Below are 18762 nucleotides of genomic sequence, written 5' to 3' on the forward strand. Positions count from 1 at the left end.
TTCACTCCCCTGTTGACATGCATTTCCTCAAGGGCCTGACAGACCTGACTGTCCAGGCAATAATGATTTGCGAATGTGTGCACAGAGGCCCATGTTGCTGTTTGGCAGCTGTCCAGGACCCAGACTCCACGTGCTAACGCAATGGTTGCAGTCTTGGCTCTTGTGGAATGAGCACACAAGCCCTCAGCGTGTTGCTTCTTGGCCACTGCCTAGCAGATTTTAATACAGAGCAAGATCCGCCAGAAGATGGAACTCTTCTGCATGACTATTCCCTTCTTCTCTACGACATACTTCATAAAAAGTTGGTCATTCACCAGAAACTCTCATACGGTCAAGTTAGAACAACAACACTTTTTGGGTCCAGTCGCTAAAGTTGCTCCTCTTCTTTAGAGGGATTTAGCAGAGAGTAAAAAGAGGCAGGGTGATAAACTGGGCTACATGAAATGGAGTGATGACTTTTGACAGAAAGGAAGCTCTAGTTTGTAGAACCAGCTTGTTGGGGAGTTGTTCAAGTATGGAGGCTTGGTTGTCAAAGCCTGAAGCTGAGTGACCCTCAGGGCAGATGTTATTGATAGGAAGGAGCCTGAGAGAACAATTGTGCGATGCACAAAGGGAGCACACATCAGCAACCATAGGACCAGCTTAAGGTCCCACTGAGGCATGGTAAAGGGTGAAGGAGAAAACATATGGTGTAAACCGTTCAAGAACATATGTACAATAAGGGATTGTGAGGAGGAGCAGGACTGGTCCCGTGGTGTTACCCAGGAAGGCACTTCCGCATGCCAGAGGACCAGGAACAGGCCAGCGCTCTAGTCTTGGACAAATCGGAATGGGCGGAGCCGAGTCTGACTGCGGAAGTGAGGAGGATAAGAGGACTGGGAACGGAACGGACGGTGTGCAGCGTTGGAGGCAGGAGAGCCAAGCACCTGGAGGACGGAGAGGAGAACCAACGGAGAGGACATATTCCAGAAGGAGAAGGAGTGACGGACGTCGGAACAGCGGAGGAGAGAGCAGAGAGTCGCGTCGGACCAGCGGAGGAGAGAGCAGAGAGCTGCGTCGGACCAGCGGAGGAGAGAGCAGAGAGCCGCGTCGGACCTGCGGAGGAGAGAGCAGAGAGCCGAGCAGGGGACCCGGCGAGTGAATACCCGAGTCTAAAGAACGTCTTGTACAACGTGAGTAAACCCGGTGGGCCGACAGGAGGAGGAGAAGACGCCCCGGGTCCAGGCGCCGTGGTCCAAGGGACGGGCCGCGGCCACAGGCAAGTGCCGTTGCAAGGGGCATTCTGGTGGGGTGTTTGGGGAGGTGGGAGGTAGAGTACTTGATTCAGGGAGGTGAGAGGCAGAGCACTTGAGTGGGATTGGGTTTTTGTTAAATATTCCTCACAACCCTCATCCCCACTGATTGGTGACGGTAGCACACGTATCTAATAGAGAGGCAGACTAGTGGATTGACCCTGTGTCTTGCACCCTTTTCTCTTCCCTTCTGAGGCCCAGAGACCCGGGATACCAGAGAACCTCGAGCCCAAGGAGAAGCCCCATCATCCTGACCCGCTCTGGACAAGCAGGAAGCAGAGAACCAGTGCCCGAGATCCCATGGATTCTACCCTTACATAGGGTTGTTCATAACTGAATATATCTTGAATAAAACAATCAAGAACATAAGTACTGTGGTACCGCCTGTGGTCTGGCTATTTACATGCCCTGGGTCCCAAAATCCTTACAGGGATCTAAAGAGGGATGGCTTGTTGGGCAACCGTATGAAGGCTGATATTGCAGAAAGGTAGCCCTTTAAGGTGCCCAGAGCAGAGCCTTGCTGGGCAAGGGAAAGAATAAATAGAAGAACCTGAGAAAAGGGAGCAGAAAGGGGATCAACCAGATTTTCTGCACACCTTGCCACAAACTTTCTCCAATGGCAGGTGTATACAGTTTTGATGGAGGGACGCTTTTGGCTGCCAAGATAACAGTGCAGACTTTGGACAAAAAGTTGATAGCTGTCAACTGTCACCACTCAATCCCCACACAAGAAGGCAGAGCATTGATAGGTTCGGGTGGAGAACCCTACCCTGCAGCTGCTATTGAAGATCCACACGAAGGGGCAGCCTGATTGGAGGACCAATAGCCATGCTCAACAACTCGGGATACCAAACTCTCTAAGCCTAGTCCTCAGCCTAAAGGGTGACTTGTTCCTGGTTGTTCTTCCTCTTCCTGGGAACTTTGGGCAGGAGTAGTATGGGCGGAAAGGGGTTCAGGAAGCCTAATCTCCACTTGAGGTGAAAAACACCTCTGAGCGACAGCCCCCTTGGAAACTCCAGCAGGCAGTACTGCTGACATTGTGCATTCTAGGCAGTGGAGAACAGATTAACCAAGGCTCTCCCCATTGCAGGAAGAGACCATACACCAGCTCCGGATGGAGACTCCATTTGTGATCCGCTAGGCATCATTGGCTAAGTTAGTTTGCCCTGGCATTCAGAGAGCCCGCCAGGTGTTGAACCACCAGGGATATGCCGTGCTATTCCAGCCATGTCCAAAGATGCAGGGCCTCTTTATAAAGGGTTCACAACCCTATCCTGCCCTGTTTGTTGCAGTACCACATGGCAGTGGTGTTGTCTGTGAACCACTGTACTAGTCTTCACTTGATAAAGGGTAGAAAGGCTTTCAATACCAGTCAGATCGCCCAGAACTGAAGAAGGTGGGTGTGGAGTCCAGGTTCTGTCAGAGACCAGAGGGCTCTGATCTACCCCTCTCCCAGAAGGCCACCCATCCCAGGAATGACGCATCTGTCTCCACCGTCATATCATGTTGTGGAATGAAGAGGGGTCTGCCGTTGACCCCATAGCGCTTCATAAACCACCACTTCTGATCTTTTGCAGTACCCTCCGAGATCTGGACCACGTCGGAGAGATTCAACTAATGGTGCACCCAGTGGAACTTCAGGTTCCACTGTAGAGCCCTCATATGCCAACGGGCGGCATGTGTCACAAGCAGGATGCAGGAGGCCATGAGCACCAGCAGCCTCAGAGTCAGTCTCAATAAAATCCAGGATAGAGGCCAAAACATCGGAATCATAGCCTGCATATCTTGGACTTGCCGTTTAGGAGGATAGGCCCAAAACTGCACTGTGTCCACAGCTGCTCTGATGAAAGGGAGCATCCGAGAGGGAGTCAGGTTTGACTTCCGCACATTGATAGAGAACCCCAGAGAATGCAGGAGGTCCACAATAGTCTGGAGGTGGGAGACGACAGCCTGGGGCGAGCCTGCCTTCAACGGCCAGTTGTTGAGATAGGGGAAGACGGGCATCCCTGATCTTTACAGATGAGCTGAAACCACCATCATCACCTTGGTGAACACCTGAAGGGCACTGGTAAAGCCAGAAGGGAGAACGGTAAACTGAAAGTGCTTGTGGCACACAATGAACCGAAGGTAACACCTGTGGGTAGGCAGGGCAGGAATGTGAAAATATGCATCTTGCAAGTCCAACGCAACCATCCAGTCACCTGGGTCCAGGGCAGAAAGGACTTAAGTAAGCATGAGCATTTTGAACTTCGCCTTCTTGAGGAAGAAATTAAGAGAGTGCAAGTCTAGGATGGGATGAAGGCCTCTATCCTAATTGGGCATCAGAAAGTAGCGGGAATAGCAACCACAACGTACATCTGGAATCGGCACCGTCTCGATGATTCCTTGGCCTAGAAAGCTGTTTCTTCCTGGTAGAACAAAGAGATATGGTCCTCTGTCAGCCTGTTACAAGTAGGTGGCATGGGTGAAGGGGTAATCAAGTTGAGGGAGTATCCCCTGGGGAGAATTTGAAGAACCTATTGGTCTGATGTTTTAGCCCTCTAGTGGGGCAGGTGACTGCGTATCCTGACTCCCACTGGGTGCCCATGATAGTAAGAGAGCAGACTATAAAGGATTGAAGGCTGCGGGGGGGGGGGGTAGTGTACTAGCCTGACCTCTGGCTGCCTGACCTCTGGCTGAAGCTTGCATGCCGCGGTGGCTGGGAGGGTATAGACATGGCTGGAAGCCCCTTCTGTGGCCACAAAAAGAGGAAAATATGGATTGGGGATGGCGAGGGGCCATGGAAAGGCCCAAGGAAGTAGCTCTTCTGTCCTTAAAGCACTCTAGCACTGACTCCACCTTGTCTTCAAAGAGACGAGAGGCATCAAAGAGCATGTCCATAAGCAATGCTTGGACATGCCCTGAAAAGCCAGTTGTTCTTAGCTAGGCATGGCACCATAAGGGTACCATCGACAAAACCACTCTGCCCAGTGAGTCGGTGGTATCCAGTCCACATCTAATTGTGAACTTAGCTGCTTCTCTCCCATCGGCAACAGCCTGGAAGAATATGGCCAGTGCCTCCTCCGGAACCATGGGCAGCACCTGCGCATCCGAATCCCATAGAGAATGGAAGTAACAGCCCAGGATTTACATGGGAGGTAGAGGCTTGGACCAGCTAGCTCTCTGGGGTAGGGTGTTGTGCGAGGAATTGGGGTCCCCTGGGGCAGGGTGATGGTTGCGAGCAATTGTCCTTTTCACAGGAGCCTGTGTGCTGGGTTTGGACCATGTCCCAAACAGGAAGTCTGCAACAGCTTTATTAAATGAGAGAAACGGTTCTGAGTGGGTCAATCCGGCTAAAGCACCTCCGTCAAGGTGTTTTTCTTGACTGCCACTGAGAGAAGGCTAAAGTCTAGCACCTCGGCCGCCCTCCTCACCGCTATTGCAAAGGACGCTCCCTCCTCTGTAGCCATAGTAGGGGAAGAAGGCATGTCAGTATCTGGAGAAGTGTCCAGTCCACTGGCCATCGCCAAGCCCTCACACTAGTCAATTTGTATATCTAAAGGCTTGTATTCTTCAGGGTCCAGTGAATCTTCCCAATCCTCCCTGAGTCCTAGCCCATAGGAATAGGGTTCAGGCTTCAGCCTCGAAGGCATGGCTCCAGTCGGCAATGAAGAAGGCTCTGTGTTGGAGTCGGGGATCCGAATAGAGAAGGCACCAGCAGAGGGCACTGCTGGTGCTGTGAGTGTAAGCATTGGGACTGGTGCAGGGGAAGGTCCAGGTGGTATGACCGGCTCCAGTCTGGATCCATCCGTGGCCCTAAGGGGCCCAACTGGCGAATGGACGGGACAGGCACCCAAATATGAGGCACATGGCCTCATGAAACTTCTGGAGTTGAACGGGGGCCTTTCCGGCTCCCGGAAACTAGGGGCAGTACGGACCCAGCCCAGTCGCTTTCTCAACCACAGTGCTAGGCCTCAAATGACAATGCTCCCTCATCTTGTCAGCTCATAAATGAGGTGAAGTCGAAGACTTCTTTGAATTCTTACTCTTCTTCTTGAGGTGAGACCCGGCGACTTTGAGTGCTATGAAGATTTTGGGCTCAACAACTGATCCGGAAACTTCCTCTCAACTGGGATCAAGTCTGTTGCGGCGTCGCACGTTGAGCCACTAGGAGCTTGAGGGACTGCTCCTGCAAGGCCTTCAGATTCATTGTGAGACAGTCAACGCAGGTATTCATTTCGTGGTCTTGCTTGTGGCACCAGAGGCAAGCAAGGTGTGGGTCCGTCACTGACATCGATCAGTGATAGGTGCCGCAGGGCTTGAAGCCGTCCTTCCTAGATGGCATCTCTGCCACACCAGGAGAAAAAGTTCTCAAAAGACTGAGAAAAGTCAAAAACTTGTTAATCAAAAAGTGACTAGGGTAGCTCTCTCCAGATCTGCTCTGACTGGAGCAGAAAGAAAAGAACTTACATCAGTGTGCTGGGGTGGTACCTACATAAGCACCACGCATGTCACTTCCATCGTGGAATACGCCGCAGACGCCACGCAGAGCTGAACTACGTGCCCTACCGGATGACAGGGGTACTTCTCACGAAACATTTCCGAATCCAGTGTGACACCTGGGGATAATTCTTATGTAAGGAGTCTGCAGCTAAAAGTCTCTATCAGATAACATCTGCCAGGATGGTCAGTGAGTTACAAGCCCTTAGCTGTTACCATCATTTCACTACCTTCTTTACGTGATGGGAACCAGGGCTATCTTCCTTTCTTAGGTAGTCAATCCCTTCCATCTTGCCCAGTTCATCACTCTTTTGACCTTTTATTCTCTCTCTCATCCACTGACGAGGAGGAACAGCTGCATCGGTTAGATCATAGAAGGGCAGTCAAGTACAACTTAGACCGTATCAGGGAACACAGGCTGGATGATCATCCCTTCATTGGCTACTGCGGTACGATAAAGGAAGAAGCGGTTCAGAATAAGGGATCCCCTGTATTTAAACTTGGTACACCTTGGCCAAGAAAGAGCTACCTCAGGGGATCTATGCTCATTCCAACAGGGTCAAATCTACCAATCCTGCACTCGCGCAGGGTGTTCCAATTGCAGACATCTGTAAGCAAGCGATGCGGGCCTCCCTACAAACATTTGCAAAATACTACTATCTTGATTGAGAGGTGTTAAGAGATAGTCCCTTTGTGAGCTCTTTCTTACACAACTTCCTAATTTAATCATTCATCAACTAGGTAGGGTATTGCTGTGGAATCTGTTCTCCCGGTGAGGAATCTGCAGCTAGAAGTACCCATGAGAAGAAAAAGTTACTTACCTGCGGTAACCATCTTTCTAGTAGATACTAATTCTACCTGTAGATTCCACACCAAACTGCCTGTCTCCCTGTTGGATGGATATTTTAAGGAAAAGTTCATAAGATTCCAACTTGCATTTATTTGATAATGTAAATTTTTTCACTGATTTCATTTTGCTCTTTTGCCTCAAAAGCTTGGAAGAAAACAGAGATAAGCCAGGGAGGGCGCTAAATGGCCTCATTGGCGTCACTTGCCATCCAGAGCCCTCTACTGGCTACCTCATACCTTTGAAGTTTCTGAATCCAGCCTGACGCCTGGGATTGGTTCTACAGGAGAGGAATCTGCATGTAGAAAGAGTATCCCACATAAATATTGTTACCGTAGATAAGTACATTTTCTTGCTTCATTTATAAGAATGTGTAATGCTTACTACAGCTTTGTGTAAATCAAATTAAAGGAAGTTGAAATCTAAACCAATCCTCCTGCATTTTGTTCAGGGAAATGCTCTTTTACTTAAGATTAACCTCCCTGTCTATTTCAGAATGGCATAGACCTCAACCACCATATTAACTACACAGGAAAGGGATCAAGCCACTTACAAATATCACCACCCCAAATGCTTGGATTCATAAGAGCACAGGAAGGCGAAAGAAACCTGTGTGAAGAAACTCCATGTTCAATGCGAGGCACACACAGCGTTCATTAAAACACAGTAGAAAGAAACAACATAAGCAGGTTGATATTGTTTCTAACCTGGCCATCTCCAGACTACACACAAAGAGAAATAAAAACATAAAGGATAAAAAGATGATTAGGGGGTAAATTATTCTCACAAATAGGCAAGGTGACTTTAGATCATGAAGAAATTAGAGGATATGTTTCCACAAGAAGCATTAAAAAAGATTGCATATACACACAGGGGGGTAACCACACGTCAGTAATATTGGTTTTGGCCAGCTTACTAAAGGTGGAGTTAAAAGGTAACTTACCCATAACCATAGTCTTCCATTGGGAAATATACACTAGATCATCATGATATCCCTAACGAAAGGTTAATACTTCAGAAATCTACCTGTGTCAATATTTTCCTCCATTTTGCTTGGAATGTTCATAATCAAACTGGCTAGGTCCCTTTCCATTTCAAAGATGTACATATTTGTTCCATGTGAATGACGATGTACCTAATTGATAAACTTGTTGATCATCAGAATATCATGAAAAGTATTTTTGAGAAGAATGTCTCTGAAAAGGTTTTTTTTTTAGTGTGGAAAAGATGAGGAACTCAAGTCTGTCTAGCCTTATTTCACTCTATTGTATGGCTGTGCACTGCAAGTGCCCTTTCTATGTCCCCCTCCTGTTAATGAAACAAAACTCGCAATACTTTGGCGCTATATCCATTCCCACTGACAGACCCTTGACAGATGTGCACTTTACATTTTTACAGGATTTCCTAGGCTCGACCTCATTCTCCACACTACTCTTCTATGAGGCTCACACACATACATGCCTATTCACAAAGGTAAATTACACTTGCAAGTAATTTGCATGTGTAATTTATTCTTACACTTTTGATTAACTTTACTACTTTTTTTTAAAAAACAGATTTTATTGCATTTAATATTCACACAACTAATACATTGGCCAGGAGACTACTCGTGGCATGTTGATGTGTAAAGACACAGTACATCATGTTCAACAGTATGCAGCAACATTATTCGTTCAAAACATCCCTTTTGCAAACTCCCCCCTCCACCCCCGCTTTTGCAGTATGCTACTGTGCCGTGGAGGTGTGAATGGGATTATTCCCACTCTGATCCTGGATATTCTCCGAATCGTGATAACTTTACTACTTTTGGTTATTCACAAAATCCAAGTGTAAAGTTACAAAAAAATGTAGACTTTCATGTCTCCACTGAAGAAGGGATGCAGCCAAAATTTACAAGTCATTCATGGCCAACCACAGATACCACAACACCCTCCCATACAAAGTAATGTAGGTTGGGACTTAAAATAAATCCCCATAGGAATTAATATTAAATTAAATGATTTAAAATCATTAAAATATAGATAAACATAATTTAATGTTAAAAACATATCAAAATAGTATTTATTATTTAATTATAAAAAAGCAATACGTTTTTTGTCTTTAAAAATTAATATTGCATCCCATTAAAATATAATTAAATTACTTTGAATGAATTCTGTACATTACATGTGATAATTATTAGAGTGCAATAAAAAAATGTCATGTTAGGTGGGAATTCATCTTTTAATTTGAACTTTAGAAAAGCAATTTTAATGTAATGTAATATATTAATATAATTGATATATTAAATTCAACATTAATTGATAGTATTGTAGCTTTCTTTTTTAACATTAAATTATGTTTTTTTATATTTGTATCTATTTTTAATAACTTAATTTAATGTAACACTATTTCCAAATGGGATTTTATTTTAAGTCCCAACTAACACTATTTTCTATGCAAGTGTGTTGCAGTACCATTGCAAGGCCATGTGTGGTGCTGGACTTAATCCAGTTTTGTGGTGGATTAATTTACTACGGTTTAGGTACCTTTGTGGCTGTAGTAACTTAAGTAGTTCGTCTTGTAAATAGCAATGGGCTTACACTTCTTGGGAGGGTGCCTGTCCATCCTTAAACCCCTCGCTAACCCTCCTTAAAACCCTCCTCACTAAATCCTTTTCATTTAGTAAGAAATATGCCCTTTGTTCAGCCACTCCCCTTGGTCCATTTAATCTTAACTGCTAAGTTGTAAACCAACATGCAAATTCATAGTTGAAATATTTTCAAAATGAAGTGCACTATGATGCGCACTGTAAAAAAAAAATCACTATTTGAATATTCATACTTTTTCGGAACCTATGCATAAGGTCTACACCATAAAAATAAAGCAAATGAATATAAAAAATATAATTCAGGATTGGGGTGGTGGATATTGATATCTAAGAGATGAACAAACAGGAGAAACCTTTCTACAGATATGTAGCTTTTTTTCTAGCATTTGTTGGTTTTGTGAGTGACATGTTAATTAGCCAAAGCACCAGGCAATGATCTTCTAAAGAGAAGACGACACAGCTTACATGGATAAGTTCTTGACAGAACTGTAAGATCCATGTAGGCAACTGTTCCAGGAAGGTAATCAAGACAAGTAAAAGAGGAGAGGTGAAAGAAACAATACACGTCTCACTAGGAAGTACATAGAACACTGTACTGAAGGGGGTCCCCTCTATTCAGCGATGAGGATCATCTGAGAACATCTGCATATTGCAAAGATGGCTTGAATAAGTGAATCCTTGTTCAAATTGAATACTTGCCTAAAGTCAGTGCCAATAATCATCAGAAGCATAGGCACTTGTCAACGTCAGACAGGAAGAAATAAAATGCAAACCAGCTTATGATCCTGCTACAATTAAATAGAGCACCTTCAACTGCAAGACCATTTCCTTTCTGAACGAAAACATAAACAACCCCAGATCAGTTTCAGCCATGGCACAGTGAGCAAAACCCCCATGAATTGGAATAAAACCCATAGTTATTACCAGCATTTCAACCATCATGTTTTTGTTTCTGTCAGTGTGGACATCTTGTGTGTGATAGATATGCACAGATAATGGGTTCCATAGCTCACTCACTGTGCTGTAGGTCTCAAGCTGCACTTCACTGATGAGGTCTAACATGGCTGTCTCTGGCCAAGGGCTGTTTGTGTTCCTGTTAGAAGGGACATATCATGGCAGTTTGGTGCTGGACGGATCTTAATGGTGCTGGAACAGAGTGGCACAGTGAGCAGAACCAACATTGCACTCGAATGTGGACCAGAATAATTACCAGTGGCTGAAATTAACTCAAGCATTCCACTATCACCTTCTTTTGCTTCTTTCAACAGGGACATGAAAGAAAATAAGTTACTTTTACTGTAACTGCAGTTATCCAGTACTGGTATCTTTCATAGATTCACATGCTTTAATCATTCCCTGTTATCGAAGTGGGAATCTCACTGTACTATAGCAAAGCAGCATGTATCAACTTAGCATAGGCTAAAATGGCACTACAACATAAAATGTTATAGCCTATTTATGTCCTTTTTTTAAAAAGTGCCAAACTTTAATTGTGGCCAATCAAGTCGTAACACAGTCTACAACACTTGCAAGAGAGGCTGAATCGCTCAGATGTTCAAGCACTAGCGAGAATTATATCCCTACAAATAAGGGAAGCCTCTCAGGGGAGGAGGGCGGCTTAGCGTGAGAATCTATGAAAGATACCAATACTGGATACCTGCAGTTACAGGTAAATAACTTATTTTCTGATCCAGTATTGGATCTTTCATAGATTCACATGCTTGACTTTGAGTAGCAAGCAGTATTGTAGATAATTGAAATATCCGCAGAGGATGGTGGGGAAAACATTACGCTTTGTAGAGGTTAATTACCTTTTGAACACAGCTTATAAACATATACACATCTCTATATCTCTAGATGGATATGCTGAGAATGTAAGCATTTAAGTGTATAACGTTTAGATAAAGAATGCAAATAGAAAAAAGAAAAAGCAATGTACCAATACTTGAAACATTTGATTAGAAGATAAATAAACTCCACTAATTAAAGAGGTTCACCTTATTGGTGTAGCACCGCCTGGCCTACGGCTGCACTGCTTTTCTGCGCCGATTCCATGTTGTAATGCTACATGAATGAGTGGGTGCTCTTCCATGTCTCGGCACAGCATATTTTGTCCAGCAGGATTAATTGATTGATTGATTTTAAACTTATATAGCGCGTACTGTCACCCCACGGGTATCCTGGCGCTTCAGACTAAAAACCGAACCACGATGGAATAGGTCGCAACTGGCTGAGCAAGGAGAGAGGACTTAGACTAAGCCTTAGGAAAAAGCCAGGTCTTCAGGTTCCTGGGAAACTCTAACAAGGCGCTGATCTGTCTAAGACTCTGGGGAAGTCCATTCCACAGTCGGGCGCCGGCCACACTAAATGCCCTTCCTCCTAGCCTAGACCGTTTGAATCTAGGCACCGTGAGTAGCCCGGCACTGGAGGAGCGGAGCTGCCTTGTAGGTTGATACCAAGAGAACCTTTCCTGCATAGGAACAGGGCCTAGTTCATGTATCGCTTTAAAGACCAAGCATAGGGATTTCAAACGAATACGTTCCATCACTGGCAACCAGTGCAGTTCTCTCAGAGCCAGTGTAGTCGAGGAGCAGCGTTGCCAGCCAAGGGCTAGTTTAGCAGCTGCAGACTGGATTCTTTGGAGCCCCTGTAGAATGTATACTGGGGCCCCCAGATACAAAGAGTTACAGTAATCCAGCCTGCTGCCTACTATACTACTTACGACCAGTGGTTGCGCCTCTTTAGATAACAAGGAGAGTATTTTACGCAGCATGCATGTTAAGCCAAAACATACACTGGCGGTCTTATTTGCCTGTGATTCCATCTGGAGATCATTGTCAATCAGCACCCCTAGATTACGTACCTTGCTAGCTGGGGTCAGTGGTTCCTCCTCTGGGGTGAGCCTGAATACGGAAGGGAATTGGACCTCCCAGCCGTCTATAGACGCGCCTGTGCTGATGAGGAAATCTGGCACCAGTGGTAGGAACGTGAGGCCTTGAGAGAAACGTGGTTTGTGAGACCACCATGTCAGAGTGGGTATAATTCATGGAGCAATGGAAATTAAGTCCTTTAAGGACCCTTCTGACTGTATCCATTGGACCTGCATTTTTCCTGTAAGGCTTTATATTGAGGCGTGCCAATGCGACCAAGTTTATTGAAGACAAGATCATGCCTAGGAGCAATTTGAACAGTCTCCCAAAACGTACTGTTTTCTTGCAATTTTCTGAGCCGAGTATGCTAGCCTCCCTTGTCTTTTCCTGGGAGAGGAAGGCTTTGTTCTGTATCGTGTCTAGATCTGAGAAATGTCATAGTCTGACTGGGACTGGTGGAGGACTTTCACCGATTTATAGAGAAGCACAGTTTGAGACAGAGCGATAGACAGGTTTTTGTTGCTCTGACAGCTTGTCCTGGGATGGAAGTTTTTAGCAGCCAGTCCTCTAGGTAGGGAAATACCTGATGACCTTGTTTCCTGAGTGCAGCTGCTACCTGGGGCATGCACTTGGTGAACATACAAAAGGCGTCCTTGAGGCCAAAATAGAGGACCTTGAATTGGTAATGGGCACCAGCTGCCATGAATTGAAGATATTTGCAGTGTTTGGAATAGAAGGGGATATCGAAGTTGGCTCTTAATGGTCTAGAGATGTCACAAAATCTCCGCTGTTGAGACAATGAAAAATGTCTGGGAGAATTATCATCCCCAAGGATTGCTTGCAGAGGTATTCGTTGAGCTTCCAGGAATCTTGGATAGGTCTCCACTCTCCTGATGATTTTTTTGCGAATAAGAAAAAACGTAGAATCCTTTCCCTTTCTGAGCAACCAGGACTTTATCTATTGCTCCTTTGGAAAGCATTAAGAACGCTGCTTTCCAAAATAAGTGAAGATGAGGAGGGTGGGCTCCCCTTGAGGGATTGGTTGGTGGTTTCTTCATGAATTCCAGGGTATGGCCATAGGTTACAAGGTCTAAGGCTCATCTGCCGGAGGTGACTGTTTGCTATTGATGGAGGTAATTGGATAACTTCAAGCCTACAGGATGTGAAGGTGAGGTAGCTAATACCTGGACAAGGTCAGTGTTTGCGACCAGTGTTGCTGCTCTGAGAAGGAGGTCTTCTGCAAGGCCCTTGCTTTGAGAAATCCGTTGTAGAAGATTGCCGGTATAACTGTTGTTGATACCCCTGTCTGTATCAGGGCTGATAGGACTGAAACTGTTGGAATCCACCACTGTAAGAAGAGTAGCCACATCCATGTCCTGCTAAAAAAGGCACCTTGTAATATTGGATGGTACCAAGGGGTTTGGCAGAGTCCCTGTCTGTCTTAATGGCAAGCAGAGCATCATCAATATGCTTGACAAATAGCGTGTTACCCTCATAAGCCATATCTAATATCTTAGACTGGACCTCGGTCTACAAGAGGTTGCTTTGAGCCATCCTTGGTATCTTAACTCAGCTGAGCCAGCCAGTTGACGCAAGCCTGTGAAGGCGATTTCCATGGCACAATATATTATTCCAGATGACATACGCTCGCCTTCAAGCATGATTTTCTTTGCTTCTGACCATTAATCCTCCGGGATGAGGTTGATGATGGAGATGACATCAGACCACATTTGGCAGTGATAATGGTGTAGAATAGCCACGGTGTTGGCTGCATGCCCCGTGACCACTGACATGGTGGAAAATAGTTTGCCAATATTGTCTAAACAGCGACCATACTTATCAGGTGGTGACACAATTGGAGTATATTGGTTCTTCAAACTACGTTGCGCTGCCTGAGAGATTACTGAGTCAGGCTTGGGATATCCGGTCAAGCATGCAGAATAATCCTCAGGGGCCCTGTACTTTTTGTCAATGCCAGGGAGGACAGCCCTTACTATGGCAGGGTTCTTCAGTACCCCAACTCCTTCCTGCCATATGTAGTCCACAATCGGTACAGAGCGTTCTGACATTCTTGCCTGTTCTTTAAAATCATAGAACAGTCAGATTGTTTCACCAACATAGAAAGATGAAATCTCGTTGCTGTTCTGTTCATTAAGTTGTGGAAACCATCTTAAGGCCGCGAATCGGAAGGTAGTGCGGAGGTGAAGATGGTGTTGGTAGGACGTAGTCATCCCCTTCGTCTAAAGCTGGTTATGAGGCAGGAATCTCATCCTCTTCTCTTTCATCATCAGATGATAATAGATGATCTCTAGGTGGCACTGCTACATGAGAGGTAGGTCTCATTCAAGGAGTACCTGGCAAAGGGAGAGGCGCTGGAGTAAGAGGGGTGGGAGGTTGAAGTGGTGCTTCAGTCTGTTGATCAAGGGGATGTAGAAAACGCCTCCGACAGTCTGTAAGAATGGCCTAGAGGTCCTGTACCAAGGAAGCAGGAAAATGTGGGTATCCCGTTGAGGTGGAGCGTTGGAATAGTAACCGCAAGGCTGATAATGTCTTGGAGGTGGAGGATAGTACTAATGGTAATAATGTACTTCCTCCTCATAATCTTCATTGTCCTCCTGACATTTAACATTTAGGGCTGACGGGCTGTGCGCTGGACTAAAAAGGCCGCTGTCATCATCAGAATCCTCAATGTCCAGCAGGTGACTTAGAGGTAGTGGTGAGACCTTGCTTGGTGATGTAAAAAGGTTCTGGTGACCTTGGAAACTTTAATGATTGTCGACTGTGGCATCGACAGTGTCGTCAAAAGGATGTAGATGTCCTTTAGTGTCGCCAACGTCATCGCCGGGACCACCGTCGATGGGACTGCTGTCGGCGGGAGCGCCATTGACGGGATCGACGGGCAGTTGTCGACGGAATCATTGGTGGAAGCATTGTAGGCGGCAGTGTCGTTGACGGAGGCGTCAGTAGGTACTTCGTTGGTGCCTGAATTCTCGTTTTTGCCATCGACAGTCTCAACGCCGAGATGGTAGTGCTGGTGGTCGTCAACAATCCCAGTGTCGATGGTGAAGGCATAGTGGAGAGAGATTTGGAAGACAATGTATGCCTTTTGGACGGCTCAGTAGAGGAGGTATGAGGGCGATCCTTATCCTTGGCAGATGGCGTGGATGAACCATGCAAGAATGTTTCTGAAGAGGAATGTTTTCGCTTCTCCTTTTTCTTAGAGCTGTGAGGCTGATGAGAAGTCTTCACAGATTTCCTGGGCTCCTCTGAGGCTCCGTCATTGAATCTAGCCCATTTGTGAGACCCAGAAGAGGTGTCACTATCCTCCTCAGATGATGATTTCTGGGCTTTTGTTTTCTGAAGCCACAGACGTTTTTTGAGAAGAAAGAGCAACAAATATTGCATTCTTTTAACTCATGCTTGGGATGAAGGTAGTAAAGGCATTTCTTTTCTGTCAGACATATTAGAATAATAAGTTTGAAATAGCTTTCAGATGAGAGAAAGTGAGCAGAGCTCAGAGAGACTCCATTCACACATGACGTGCAGTGAAAATCTGAGGGATTCAACCTCTCTTGGGAATGTGAATCTATGACGGATCCAATACTGGATAATGGATAATGGATGTTATCCACAAAGTTTTCTCATAAGAATGGTATGTGTAATGAGTTGCAAGCATTCTGCATAATTCTGCAGCTACTGGGTATCCTATAATAGTGCTAAAAGTGATAACAGTCACACACATTATAATATGATCTGCCTTCTTCATGTTTAAGGTCTGGTGAAAGTGCTGGAAAATGAACACTGACAAATGAAGTCACTGAGGAGTGCACAGACCAAGAAAGGACAGCTTCATTCAAATCTAAACTATTCAATGTCTCACACCTGCCTTTCTAGAGTCCTAGTAGTATCCTTGCCAAAAACATTATTTGTACATGCATAGATAGGAGGTTGAGCTGAAAGAACATTTAGACTATGAAACATGAGTAAAACAATACTCTTTCAAGAATCTTTAGCAAAGTGAAACCAATGCAAGCTTTTGTACCTATGGTATCGGATCCAAAATCAATTAGTTCACAACACTTTCAGGCTATCAGGATTCTAGAAAGACACTTTACAAACTGAGTTGCTAATGATCGCAACTGAGGTACAATAAGGCCTGGAAATGTTCTGCTTGCAAATTGAGCCACTCCCCAGTAACATTCAAGTGGTCATTAGGATATTATACTACAACTAAATTATTACAAGGATTGATAAAAGTAACTTTGGGCTGGATCTAGAATTGACAGACGGTACTCCATCTGTCAGGGTGTTGAAGAACATTACCTCCACCACCCTGACAGACTACTGTCTGCCAAAGTTAGACATCACAGCTAGCCCAGTGGTGATATATGTACCTCGCCAGGAACTGCCACTATGGCAGTTTTTCTCAAGGTACAAAATATTCGGTGGATGACCCCCATTGGTTTTGACAGTTGTCCTCCAAACTTTTTCAAATGTTGTCTTTCATAAACAAATTCCCAAAGCAGCACTTTGTTATTGGAAAACAACCACTGAATGACCCTCACACCCAGGGAGTTTTTTCTTGGATGTGGTGGCCACTATTAGTTTTTTGTGTCCATCAACGCCACAGAAAAAATAAGCACATCACAGCAGCACCCTTAATAAGGCAGGTGGTGTAATGCCCATCCTCCGATGGTCCGTATCTGGTGCGCCATCAGGGAAGGTTTCTGTCAACAGAGTCACATAGCACCATTGACAGAAAGCTGATGATCTTCCCAACCCTAAATAGGGCAGACACACTGTCATTTTGGCAGACAGGGTACTCTATCATGGTTGCAACAGAGTACTATGTCCGCCCAGCTCTAACTCAGCCTTGGCAGCTTGTGACCCTAAGGTTGCTTTTCAAAGTCAGAAAGTTTGGTTTCAAATTGGTTCTCATACATCAGAAAGTTACCATATGTGGCTTGGATGTAACTCAAAATTGTATTATAACAGATTAAGCTGTACAACCTTTATAGTTTAGTTTTCTAAGCTTGATGGTAACTATTTTGGCAGTGTACTGAGACCTAGAAACTCATCAGAACAAGTGGTTTTAAGTTCCATGTCTGGCAGAGAAAAGGCAATGTCCTGAATTTTTCATGTTTGCAAAATATGAATAATGAACAAGTTACCTACCTTTGTTAATGTCTTATCTGATACATCTATCTAGCTGCAGAGTCCCTACTGTAGAATAATCCCAGGTGTCAGACTGGATCCAAATTTTTTCGGGAGCAGTACCCCTGCATGCCAGCTCTGTGTGGCATCGTTGGCATTATCCGCGCTAGAAGTGACATGCGCAGAGCCTATTAGATAATCCAACTGGAACTCTCTTGTGCGGTCAAGGTAGAACGACAAAACTCTTTTTGAGTCGAACTAATGGCCGCCCAATCCCAGAAGTGATGCATCAGTCACTAGAATCAGCGCTGGTTGGTGAAGTGAGAGGGGCCTCTCACTGACCCAATCGCGGTTCATAAGTCAACACTGCAGGTCTGTTGCAGTTCCCCCCGTCATCTGGACCATGTCGGAGAGACTCTTCTGTTGCTATACCCACCAGAACTTCAGGTCCCACTGCATAGTCCTCATATGCCAATGAGCATGTGTCATAAGAAGGATGCAGGAGTCTATGAGGCCCAACAGCCTCAGTCATTTTCAATATAATCCAGGATAGAGGCTGAAACATCGGTATCATAGCCTGAATATCCTAGACTCGCTGTTCTAGAGGATAGGTTTGCAACTGCACTGTGTCCAGAACAGCTCTGATGAAAGGGAGTATCTGACGAGTCAGGTGTGAATTTGGCATATTGATAGTGAAGTCCAGCAAGTGCAGAAGGTTTGCCGTAGTCTGGATGTGGGAGAAGACTGCTTAGGGTGAAACCGCCTTCAACAGCAAATCGTAGAGGTAGGGAAAGACTGGAATCCATGACCTCCACAGATGAGCCGCACCCATCACCATCACTTTTGTGAACACTCAAGGGATGCTGGTAAGGCCAAAAGGGAGCACAGCAAACTTAAAGTGCAGGACGGGGATGCGGAAATAACAGTCCTGTAAGTCCAACGATAACATCCAGTCTCTTGGGTTCAGGGCAGACAAAACATGCACTGGTGTGAGCATTTTGAATTTCTCCTTTTTCAGGAGGAGATTGAGATGGTGCAGCTCTAAAATAGGACAAAGACCTCCATCCTTGGGCACCAGAACGTAGCGGGAATAGCAACCATGACCTACTTCTGATGATGGCACCCTCTCTGTGGCTCGATTGGCCAAGAGAGCCAACACTTCATGACGGAGCATGGAGAGGTGGTCCTCCATCAGCCGGTCATAAGTGGGAGGCAAGGGTGGGGGTGGCCACAAAAGGGAAGGAGTACTAGCTTTGTATTAGCTGCAAAGCCCAACAGTCAGCTGTTATTGACCTTTAGTGGAGCAGGTGATGGAGTATCCAGCCAACCTGCACCCCAACTGGATGCCCATGGTGGTCAGGTGACATACCATAGGGGTTTGGAGGCTGGGAATGACAGCGGAGTGGTGGTCTGGCTCTACCTCTGGCTCCCTGTCCTATGTGGTCTGTGGAACTGCATCCTCGGCCATGAAAAGACTGTGCAGTTTGCTGGCACGTAAAGCCACGACTGGAAGCCCTCCTGTGTCCATGA

The 18762-nt window shown here is 45.5% G+C and overlaps 1 protein-coding gene across 1 annotated transcript in view; it reads right to left on the reverse strand.

The window, feature by feature from the left end:
* RYR1 (ryanodine receptor 1) overlaps positions 1-18762 on the reverse strand; it is a 1073089-nt gene that overhangs the window by 376577 nt on the left and 677750 nt on the right. The window lies entirely within an intron of this gene.

Source organism: Lissotriton helveticus, chromosome 9 (genome assembly GCF_964261635.1).
Source record: "Lissotriton helveticus chromosome 9, aLisHel1.1, whole genome shotgun sequence".
Lineage (NCBI taxonomy): Eukaryota > Metazoa > Chordata > Amphibia > Caudata > Salamandridae > Lissotriton > Lissotriton helveticus.